This window comes from Leucopleurus acutus, assembly GCF_964270905.1.
Source record: "Leucopleurus acutus genome assembly, chromosome: 3".
Classification (NCBI taxonomy): Eukaryota; Metazoa; Chordata; class Mammalia; order Artiodactyla; family Delphinidae; genus Leucopleurus; species Leucopleurus acutus.
The window spans coordinates 19,873,769-19,885,784 of record NC_139145.1 but is presented as its reverse complement, the minus strand read 5'-3'; the positions used below and the strand labels follow the sequence as shown (position 1 = coordinate 19,885,784).

The 12,016-nt window shown below is 44.4% G+C and overlaps 1 protein-coding gene across 1 annotated transcript in view; it reads right to left on the bottom strand.

Moving 5' to 3' along the window:
- Window positions 1-7,008, bottom strand: part of UIMC1 (ubiquitin interaction motif containing 1) — a 138,948-nt gene extending 131,940 nt beyond the window's left edge. The window contains exon 1 of the mRNA XM_082836398.1: window positions 6,934-7,008. The gene's annotated coding sequence lies outside the window, so the exon portion shown is untranslated. The remainder of the gene's footprint in view (window positions 1-6,933) is intronic.
- Window positions 7,009-12,016: the final 5,008 nt, after the last annotated feature.

Here is a 12,016-nt window from a genome sequence, read left to right as displayed (position 1 = left end):
GGAAGATCCCACATGCCGCGGAGCGGCTGGGCCCGTGAGCCATGGCCGCTGAGTCTGTGCGTCCGGAGCCTGTGCTCCACAACGGGAGAGGCCACAACAGTGAGAGGCCCTTGTACCGCCAAAAAAAAAAAAAAAAAAAAAATTAGCCAGAGTGGTGCTGGGAAAACTGGACAGCTACATGTAAAAGAATGAAATTAGAACACTCCCTAACACCATACACAAGAATAAAACTCAAAATGGATTAAAGACCTAAATGTAAGGCTGGACACTATAAAGCTCTTAGAGGAAAACATAGGCAGAACACTCTCTGACATAAATCACAGCAAGATCTTTTTTAAAAGACCCACCTCCTAGAATAATGAAAACAAAAATAAACAATGGGACCTAATTAAACTTAAAAGCTTTTGCACATAAAAGGAAACTATAACAAAATGAAAAGCCAACCCTCAGAATGAGAGAAAATATTTGCCAACGAAGCAATTGACAAGGGATTAATCTCCAAAATATACAAAGAGCACATGCAACTCAATATCAAAAATACAAACAACCCAATCAAAACATGGGCGGAAGACCTAAATAGACATTTCTCCAAAGAAGACATACAGGTGGCCAATAAACACATGAAAAGATGCCCAAGATCACTAATTATTAGAGAAATGCAAATCAAAACTACAATGAGGTATCACCTCACACCAGTCAGAAGGGCCATCATCAAAAAAAATCTACAAACAATAAATACTGGAGAGGGTGTGAAGAAAAGGAAACCCTCTTGCACTGTTGGTGGGAATGTAAATTGATACAGACACTATGGAGAACAGCATGGGGGTTCCTTAAAAAACTAAAAACAGAACTGCCATATGACCCAGCAATCCCACTCCTGGGCATATACCCGGAGAAAACCATAATTCAAAAAGATACATGCACCCCAATGTTCACTGCAGCGCTATTTACAATAGCCAGGACATGGAGCAAACCTAAATGTCCATCGACAGAAAAATGGATAAAGATGATGTGGTACATATATAAAGTGGAATATTAACCATAAAAAGGAATGAAACTGTGCAATCTGCAGAGATGTGGATGGACCCAGAAACTGTCATACAGAGTGAAGTAAATCAGAAAGAGAAAAATATCGTATAATATCGCTTATATGTGGAATCCAGAAAAATGATACAGATGAACTTATCTGCAAAGCTGAAATAGACACAGATGTAGAGAATGGATGTATGGATACCAGGGGGGCGGGGGGGAAGGAGGGGGTGGGATGAATTGGGAGACTGGGACTGACATACATACACTACTATGTATAAAACAGATCACTAATGAGAACCTACTGTACAACACAGGAAACTCTACTCAATTTTCTGTGGTGACCTAAATGGGAAGGAAATCCAAAAAAGAGGGGCTATATGTATACATATAGCTGATTCACTTTGCTGTACAGCAAAAAACTAACACAACACTGTAACTATACTTCAATAAAAATTAATTTTAAAAAAAACAGGAATTTTCAAATCATCACTAAAGACTAGAGAAGTGATCCCATGCCAAATAAGCAAAATTTGGAGGAATGTTATTAGAAAATATTTTGGTTGAAAAAAATCAGAGAGACTATGCTGATCCAAAACCATAGTCCCAGGGACTCCTTTGGTGGCGCAATGGTTAAGAAACCGCCTGCCAATTCAGAGAACATGGGTTCGATCCCTGGTCCAGGAAGATCCCACATGCCACACAGCAACTAAGCCCGTGTGCCGTAACTACTGAGCCTGCGCTCTAGAGCCCGCAAGCTACAACTACTGAGCCCATGCATGGCAACTACTTAAGCCCATGTGCTCTAAGGCCCACGTGCCACAACCACTGAGCCCATGTGCTGCAACTACTGAAGCCCGCGCGCCTAGAGCCCATGCTCTGCAACAAGAGAAGCCACCGCAATGAGAACCCCGCACACCACAATGAAGAGCAGCCCCGCTCGCCACAACTAGAGAAAGCCCACATGCAGCAATGAAGACCCAATGCAGCCAAAAAAATTAATTAATTAAACAAACTAAAAAAAAAAAAAATAGTCCCATACTTGAAAAACAAAACCGGAAAAGGGGAAAAGTAAAAGAGATTATTTTTATAACTTTCCTTCTCTCTCTTTCTCTCTCCCTCTGCTATGTCTTTGCTCTATCTCTGTCTCTTTCATGAACACGCACACATACACACATACACACTGACTCATCCATATACCTCGGTTCTGCGTGATGAAATCAATAGACAGACTCTTTTGGAACCTTCAGAGAGCAGAAAACTGAAATGCTAACTAGTGAGTAGATAGGGCTACAGGAATAAAGGATGACCTGATGAGAAGAGGCTAACAGTAGTAAGAATAGTAGCACGTCCCCTAAAACTGGTTTGAAAAGAGGGTCTCTGTTTACTGGATTCACCTGGTAAGGCAGCCAAAATTAGGTTGTGCCAGAACAAGGTGAAATCCATTGCCACATTATCTCCTTATAACTTTATCTCTGCTCTACATAAATAATGGTGTTTCTAGGATGCTGAAAATCACACTGAATGTAATCTCTTTACTGTTGCTTTTTCCCTAATACTGAATAAAACGTGGACAATTTCCACAATAAAAAAAAAAAAAAAAAAACAGGGCTTCCCTGGTGGCGCAGTGGTTGAGAGTCCGCCTGCCGATGCAGGGGACACAGGTTCGTGCCCCGGTCCGGGAGGATCCCACATGCCACAGAGCGGCTGGGCCCATAAGCCATGGCCGCTGAGCCTGCGCGTCCGGAGCCTGTGCTCCACAACGGGAGAGGCCACAACAGTGAGAGGCCCGCGTACCACAAAAAAAAAAAAAAAAAAAATTAGCCAAAGAATCGAAGTACACATTTCTCCAAAGATTATTTACAGATGGCAAGCAAATGCGTAAAAGATGTTCAATACAAATAGCATCAGGGAAATGCAAATCAAAACCACGATGTGATACCACTTTACACCCACCAGAATGGGTGTATGATCAAAAAGACATACAATAAGTCTTCCCTGGTGGTGCAGTGGTTAAGAATCCGCCTGCCAATGCAGGGTACATGGTTTCGAGCCCTGGTCCAGGAAGATCCCACATGCCGCGGAGCAACTAAGCCCGTGTGCCACAACTACTGAGCCTGTGCTCTAGAGCCCAAGAGCCACAACTACTGAAGCCCGCGCAACTAGACCCCGTGCTCCGCAACAAGAGAAGCCACCGCAATGAGAAGCCCATGCACCGCAACAAAGAGTAGCCCCCGCTTGCAGTTGCGACTAGAGAAAGCCCGCACGCAGCAACAAAGACCCAACGCAGCCAAAAATAAATAAAATAAATAAATAAAACATTTTTTAAAACTTATTAAAAATTTTTAAATAAAATTAAAAAAGACATACAATAACAAGTGTAGGCAAGGATTTGGAGAAATTGAACCCTCATACGCTACTGGTGGATATGTAAAATAGTGAAGCCTCTTTCGAAAACAGTCTAGCAGTTCCTCAAAATGTTAAAATTAGAGTTACCATACAACTCAGCAATTCCACTCCTAGGTAAATAGCCAAAAGAAATTAAAATTTATGTCCACACAAAATCTTGTACATAAATGTTCACAAAGCAGCATTACTCATGAGAGCCCCACAATGGAAACAACACAAATGTCCATCAACAGGTGAAGGAATAATGTCACATCCATACAACAGAAAATTATCCAGCAATAAAAAGGAATGAAGCCTGATACATGTAACAACATACATAAAGCTTGAAAACATCATGCTAAGTAAAAGGAAGCCAGAAGGACCACATACTGTAAGACTCCATTTACATAAAATATCCATATTAGTAAATCTATATAGACAGAGAGTAGATCAGTGATTGCTTAGGGCTCAGGGGGAATGGTACTGATGGCTTAGGGGTATGGAGTTTCTCTTTGGGGTGAAGAAATGTTCTAAAATTGGTTGTTGTGATGGTTACACAACTCTGTGAAAATACTAAAAGCCAATGAATTGTACATTTAAGTGGGTAAATTGTATGGTATATGAATTATATCTCAATAAAGATGTTTAAAAAAAATTAACCTACTGTGACCAAGCCAGAACACTAGTTATCTCTGGAGGGTACTGACTGGGAAGGGGCACAGGTGACCCTTCTGAGGTGCTGGAAATGTTCCATATCTTTATTTGGGTGGCAGTTACATGGATGTATGTACTGAACTATACAATTAAGCTTGGTTCACTTCATTATATGTCAACAATACTTTTTTAAGAAGGGCTTTTTTTAATAATAAGTATTTGTAAGTGAATGAATATTTTAATTAATCCTCATAAAAACCTAAGAAGTATATATAATTATTATGAGGAAACATAGGTTCAGAAAAGTAACTTGCCCAAAGCCACAAAGCAGGCACTTGCACATCTGTCTCTCGACTCCAAATCCTGACTCCCAATACTCCATGACTTAATCTTTGGATTTCTTCCAACTGCTGCCTAATGTAAGGTATGCACACATAAATATTAGATGAATTATACTTTATGCTTATATTTAAATTATAGCATAACTTATATATTTAAATTATTAAATATAATTCAATAAAATATACATTTAAATTATATATATTTAAATTACTAAATGCTATATAAAGGCACAGAAGGCTAAAATTATGATAGGCTGTAGGAAGCTATATGGAGAATAAATAAGACTTAAGGTGATCCTTGAATCTAAAAGAATATCATGAATAGGTAGGGATAAGTATGGGGGAAGACTGGAGGAATCATAGTTCCCTAAGAAAACATCTTGTAAGGAATAGTTTTTATCTTTTTAAGTGTTTCTTTCTATTTAAACCAGTATGTTCAAACATGATAGCAGTGGTAGCTACACCACCAAATACATGTAATTCCTTAAAGATATTTAAATAAGTAAAAACTCTTCTCCCTAGCACAGAACCACCTTCAGGCTCAAAATGGGTTTTCAAACAATCACAGCAGATAAGGGATCAGTAAGAAGTGTTAAGTATTGGCACCCCACAGATTTCAAAATTCCAGTGCTTCATGAGATTTAGCCGTACTATTTCCACAGAAATTCTAAGAGTAAAAAGGTCACTGCTCAGCCAATTTAAACGAACAACCTAACATATAGTTCAACTACTATTTAAGTTGCTACCCTTCAAAATGAAAAAAAAAATTAAAATCACTAAAATAATGATTTATCTTCAATTACTTGAACAGAGGCTACAGAATGAATTACCACTGTGTCTGCAAAGAAGGAAGTGTCTAGATGCCAACAGTCTCTTCTTAATCATGACAGGAACAAAATGTCTATAAAGAATGCACAAGCAGGAAAGGTGACCCAAAAATGAGACTTGTTACATCACAGGTTGGTAGTGTCCTTGAAAATCTCCAATTTGGAAGATATTATTTTTCTTTTTTGTTCAGCACTTCCACCATCTTGATCTATCTGAAGAACAATCACTGACAAGATAATTTAAAATCTTGACATTCTCCCTACCAAATCTGTCAAAATTGCTCTGAAAGCTTGGTGGCACAGCGACCTTAACAGTCCTCTATGAATGATTGACTTTTACGCCTAAATAAGTCACCATTCAAGAAACTCGGTACCAAGCTCTTCATCAACTGATCAGCTTGACTGTTTCTCCAATTTAAAAAAAGGTAAACGCACACACACACACCTGATGCTCTATTTTCCAGTTTATATTCAGCCTCAGTTTAGGACAAGTGTGTAAAAACAGAATCCAAACACACTGAGAAATAATTACAGTTATTTACTGAGTCCTTGGACGCTATTTTAGGTACCTCACATGCATTATAGAGGTTACTCCTCCCAATAACTCTATGTGGTAGGCATCATTATTTTACGTTATTTTTATCACGATTTTACACATTAGGAAACATTCAAAATCAAACAGCTGGTAATTTCTCAAGTTCGTAAATGGGAAAGTTGGGAATTGAAGCGCGATGTGTCTGATTCCAGAGACACACTTTTGGATTCAACTAAAAGGCACTGCCTCTAACAGGAAAAAATAAAGACAGTAGCATAAACTTTCACTTTTTCCTGGGTGTTACTCATTCTCAGTGACTAAATACAAGAACAAGAACATTGGAGTCAGTCTGGCTGGATTCAAAACCAGCTCAACGACTTACGCCATGTGTCTTCGATCCTCAGTTATCTAATATGTAAAGTGAGGAGGATAAGAGTACCTATCTCACAAGATTGTCGTGAAGATTCAACAAATGTGTATATGTAAAAAGCCTGAAACACTATCACCGTACAGCGCAGAAACATACTAGTTATGTTGGAGAGGAAAGTGGTAAATGATGATAAGGATTCCCAAGAAACATCTTTATATCTGGGCAAAAAAACTAGAACACTCACCAACAAAACAGTAGCCTGGAGTAGGGAGGGAGCGTGAGGAGAAAGGGGCGGAGGGGCCCAGTCGCCCTGACTCCGCGAGAAGTCCCGGCTGTGGGACCCCGCGGAAGGAGGCGGCGCGGACGGAGGCCGCTCGCGGGGTGCTCAGCGTGAGAAAGACGCCTTCGAGGGGCTGGCGGGAACCAGAGCCCTTCGCCAGGGTAACCCGGGGAGAATGAAGACCGCACCCTGTGTGTGAGGGGCGCGGTCCGGGCACCCGAGGGCGGAAGCCCATCCGGCGTCACCAGGGGCCCACCAGGCGTCGAGAGGCGCCCAGTACCCTGAGGAGCCATCCCCGGTTTTCCAAGGGGCCTACCCCGCCGTCCCAAAGGGCCGTCCCTTCAGGAGGCGCCCACCTCGGCGTCCGGAGAGACCCGCCTCACCGTCGAGAGGGCCCTACCCCCAAGTCAGAGGCGCCCCTCCGGGAGAGGAGTGGGCTGCGGCCCCCCTGAGGGTGAGGAGGCGGGAAGCAAGCGGGCGGGAGGTGTACCGAAGCGTCAAGTACTCACCGACCGGTCCCCACCGCTTCGCTGAGCCCCCCCCCACTCAGGTGCCGCGGGTCGCAACCGACCGCAGCACTTTAGGAGCTAGGGGCGGACGAGCGCGCGAAGCTGAGGTACCGCGAGAAGACGAGCTCTCGGGGCAGGCGCATGCGCGGGCGTCCGGGGACGGAACCAACCCGCACTGCGGGGGGGAGACTGCCGCCAGGACATACCAACTGTGTGAGGTGGGAGGCGCCATCAGCGCGAGGTGGATTCCATATCCAAGGGCATACTGGGCACCTCCCGGTGGTCTCGCAGTTTGTTCGTTTGCTTTATCATTTGCTAGTGCTTTGAGGGAAACTAAAGAGTAGTAACAGGGTCCCCGAAACCCTACAGTGAAACCTCCAAAGGTTTCTCTGCCACATCAAGCCTCCTCTGGCCCTGTCTTTGCATGTATCTAAAGTTAGACTGAGGACTTACCTGGTGGCGCAGTGGTTAAGAATCCTCTTGCCAACGCAGGGGACACGGGTTCATAGCCCTGCTCCGGGAAGATACCACATGCCGCAGAGCAACTAAGCCCATGTGCCACAACTACTGAGCCTGTGCTCTAGAGCCCACGAGCGACAACTACTGAGCCTGTGTTCCACAACTACTGAAGGCCGCGGGCGCCTAGAGCCCGTGCACCCCAATGAAGAGTGGTCCCCGCTCGCCACAGCTAGAGAAAGCCTGTGCACAGCAAAGAAGACCCAATGCAACCAAAACTAAATAAATTTATATAAATAAATAAAGTTAGACTGAAATTATCTGATAAGACCACTTGAAAACTATCTCCGGGGGCTTCCCTGGTGGCGCAGTGGTTGAGAGTCTGCCTGCCAATGCAGGGGACACGGGTTCGTGCCCCGGTCCGGGAAGATCCCACATGCCGCGGAGCGGCTGGGCCCGTGAGCCATGGCTGCTGAGCCTACGCGTCCGGAGCCTGTGCTCCGCAATGGGAGAGGCCACAAAAAAACGAAAACTATCTTTGGATGGTAAATGTTAAAGTCTGACCATTTCAGGGGAAGAAGGAAATCTGGGAAATGGAAACTCTTAGAGATGCCAGGTGGAAGCAAAAAATTAGAATAGCCACTTTTGGTGAAATTTAAAATGTGCATTTTATGACCCAGCAATTTCATGTATACAGGTGTGCAGAAGAAATGTTCATGTTCAAGCCCACTTCCCTGTGAAAAATGAAAACAAAGGAAATGTACAATAAGACATGAATGAATAAAACGTGGTATGTTCCTACAATAAAATATTACAACAAATAAAACTAATAAATGAGTCCTATATGTATCAACATTTGACAGCTCGTAAGAGTTGTTGAAATAGCAACGTAACGTCCCAAAGAATGTTACCGAAAATTCCGTCCTTGTCCCCTCGCCAAATGAGAATAATGAGGACAAGGTTTTGGGGATAAAGGAAAGAGAAATGTATTGATTTGCCAGCAAATGAGGAGGGTAGCAGACTAGCGCCTTGAAAACTATGACCTGCCTTCTGGGGAGAAAGCGTGTATTTAAAGCAAAGTCTTGGGGCTGGAGTTAAGATCAGAGGAACAAGCAAAAACAGCAAGAATGCCCACCCACGTTAATCAGTAACAAAGAATGCACAGTAGCAAAGAATTTAAGTTTTAGTTCCCAGCAAAGGAGGGAGAGAATGGGAAAAACAGTTTTAGAAATCATTCATTAGTTTTAGCCTTGTGGCTCTGTTATGTGTACATGTAAAATGATTTATGTAAATTTAAAAATACATAGAATTACAATATATACTGATTATGGAAAATATGTGTGTATAGAAAATGAACTAGATGAATATATGAATACACACTGGGATAATATGACGGCACGAGAGTGGGGAGGGGTGGAAGCCAGGATAAATGGAAAGGAGGAATAAAGAGCACTTTTGACAGGTCTTTCATGATTTCTTTAAAAAAAAGAAGAAAACTAAACAAAATGTTAACAGTTGGCTAGCTGAACTATAGGTACATTATTCTTAGTACTTTTTTTGTAACATTTTATTCTGGAATGCCCTTTTCCTATTCCCTCAACTCATCTACCTCCAATTGATCCGCCAAAATCCAGCTCAGTCAATTCTTCCTCTGCTTCTTCTAACCCCAATTTGAGGCAGGAGACACATGGGCCCCCAGGGCAAACGGTTTGATTTCGTTCTTCGTGGACCGATACTCTGAGACAGAAACAACAGAAAAATTGAGAGAGGAGACTAGGCCCTCCTGGGATAGACTATAAGAGACCACATATTCCTCATTCTTTTCTTTTAAAATAAATTTAGTTAGTTAGTTTTGGCTGCATTGGGTCTTTGTTGCTGCGCGCAGGCTTTCTCTAGTTGCGGCAAGCAGGGGCTGCTCTTCATTGCGATGCGTGGGCTTCTCGTTGCAGTGGCTTCTCTTGTGGAGCACAGGCTCTAGGCACGCAGGCTCCAGTAGTTGTGGCACACAGGCTCAGTAGTTGTGGCACACGGGCTTAGTTGCTCCACAGCATGTGGAATCTTCCCGGAACAGGGATCGAACCCATGTCCCCTGCAATGGCAGGCGGACTCCAAACCACTGCGCCACCAGGGAAGTCCCTAAATTCCTCATTCTTGAAGTCTGGAGACCTCCCCAACTATACATGCACAGAAGGGCTCCTTGGAGGTCAAAAGGGAAGTGATGGCAACTAATGCTCACTACCCATAGGCCTCTTCAGTAGAATCCATTTTGGCTAAGAGATGTGCATGCACACATGGGAAAATCCTGAGATACACCAAATATGGACTCTGATCCAGGCAAATCAAAATGATTGGTCAAAGGAAACATGGAAGAAATGTCCCATAAAAGTGATTCAAGCTGCCATGAGGGTGCGACTCTCTCTCTGAGCCCACCCATGTGTCTATCCACACATACGGTACTCTTTTTTTCTCTTAATAAATACTTTACCTGTTTCACTACTTTCTGTCTTTGTGGGGATTCTTTTTCTGCAAAGCCGTACGGCCAGGGCTTTGTTACTGACGACCGTTCTAGTGGCTAGGATCCGGTGCTCTCACTGCCGGGACCCGACCTCAATCACTGGCCGGGAACTGAAATCCTGCTTCAAGCCACTGCAGGCCAAGGCCACCCGTGATCATATTTGGTGCCGAAACCCAGGAATTCAGGAAGTCAAGGTAAACCGCGGGCTTCACCCAGCTGTGGCTTGAGGCCCCTGACTTTCACTCTTGCTCTGTCCGCTCCCAGCCTCGTGGCTCCCCACAACAACATAAGGGGTGGCAGGGGAATTTCCCAGGCCATGCAGATTCAAATAACACTTGGGTGACAGGTGACACTGTCCTTTGGGATGTGGTGGAAACATGATTTCCAACGGTGCAGGAGCCCCAGGGGTCTCTCTCTTGCTCTCCCTCTCTCTGTCCCGTAAGGAACCCTCCACTACGCCTTTCCTTCCCACCTTACTCGCACAACAAGGTCTCTTTCTCACTTCATATCTCTGCCCCCTTTTAGGGAAGGATTTACTGGATATTATTCCTAAACTGCATCCCCGCCCCTGCCAAACCCAGTGCTGCCTGTGTCAGACAAAATTGTCAGACAATTCCCAATTCTATCTTAGTTGCCAGACAGATAGGGCAAAGGATTTTGGATTCTTCTGTTGTCTAGTCTCTCACCTCACTCAATGCCCAGAGATTTACTATGAGAATTTCTATACCTCCCAGCCCTCGAGCCTTGAAACCCATGACATCTTCCACAGCGCCCAACTCCAATTTTTTCAAGGGTTTGTCTTTGCATCTATCAGCCCCATCACTCCAGGCCTTAACAGCCTACATGCTGCTACAGACAGCCTATCGGACTGGCTGCTACCCAGAATCCCGAATTACAAACTTTGTAGATGCTCAGTCGCGAGAAATACACCCCACCATTGGAAGACTTATCAAAGGACATAAACTCTGTAGACAAGGGATCCCTCTTAAGGAAAGCCCTGGCAACCGGTCTGCACTGATTCAAAAGCCCTTCTCTGGCCGTGCTGAGGGAGACGCCTTGCACAAGGTACAAAGGAAGGCCAGAGACGTCTGGTCAAAAATTGATGGGAGAGTAGAGGTCGCTTGAAACCCCATCAGGTTCGAAGGGAATTTGGGGGACGCCCTGAACCCCTTCAGGTTAAACCCTCCTGGTAAATGTTTCCAGGACACCAGATTCTATTCTAGGAGTACTCTCGTGTTCTCGGTTGCAGGTTACTCAGCATGGAAGGATACCCCTCCAAGCCAGAAGAGACACCTCTGGAGTGTATCCTTAAGAATTGGAAATTTGGGGACTTCCCTGGTGGCACAGTGGCCAATGAAGGGGACACAGGTTCGAGCCCTGGTCCGGGAGGATCCCACATGCCACAGAGCAACTAAGCCTGTGCTCTACAACTACTGAGCCTTTGCTCTAGAGCCCGTGAGCCACAACTACTGAGCCCACATGCCACAACTACTGAAGCCCACGCACCTAGAGCCAGTGCTCCACAGCAAGAGAGGTCATAACAATGAGAAGCCCATGCACCGCAACGAAGAGTAGCCCCCACTCGCCACAGCTAGAGAAAGCCCACGTGCAGCAGTGGAGACCCAACACAGCCAAAAAAATAAAGAAATAAAATAAAGAAATTAAAAGAAAAAAAAGTATACCACCATAGATTCCTCCACTTCCCAAGGTCAGTCCCTCCTGGGACAACACTTCATCAGCCAGTCCACACCTAATATTAGACAGAAACTCCAGAAGTTACAATTTGGCTCACAAGCCCCCATGTCCCAACTCCTAGATGTGGCCTTTGGGGTACTTAATAACTGAGATCAAGCTGGGGAAGAAGAGAGAACCCAACATAAGAAAACACAGGCCAGAGCTCATGCAAAACTGATAGCTGTTGCTGTCAGCCATGGCTTGCGACCTCAGGATAACCCAAGGGGGCCAAGAAAAGTCGAACTATCGGTCTGGAGGTAAGACCAACAAGGGGGAGTGCTACAAATGCAAGTCAACTGGCCACTGGGCCTGAGATTGCCAGAAAGAGCCCCCCGGGCCGTGCCCAGTGTGTAAACAAACAGGTCATTAGAAGAGGGA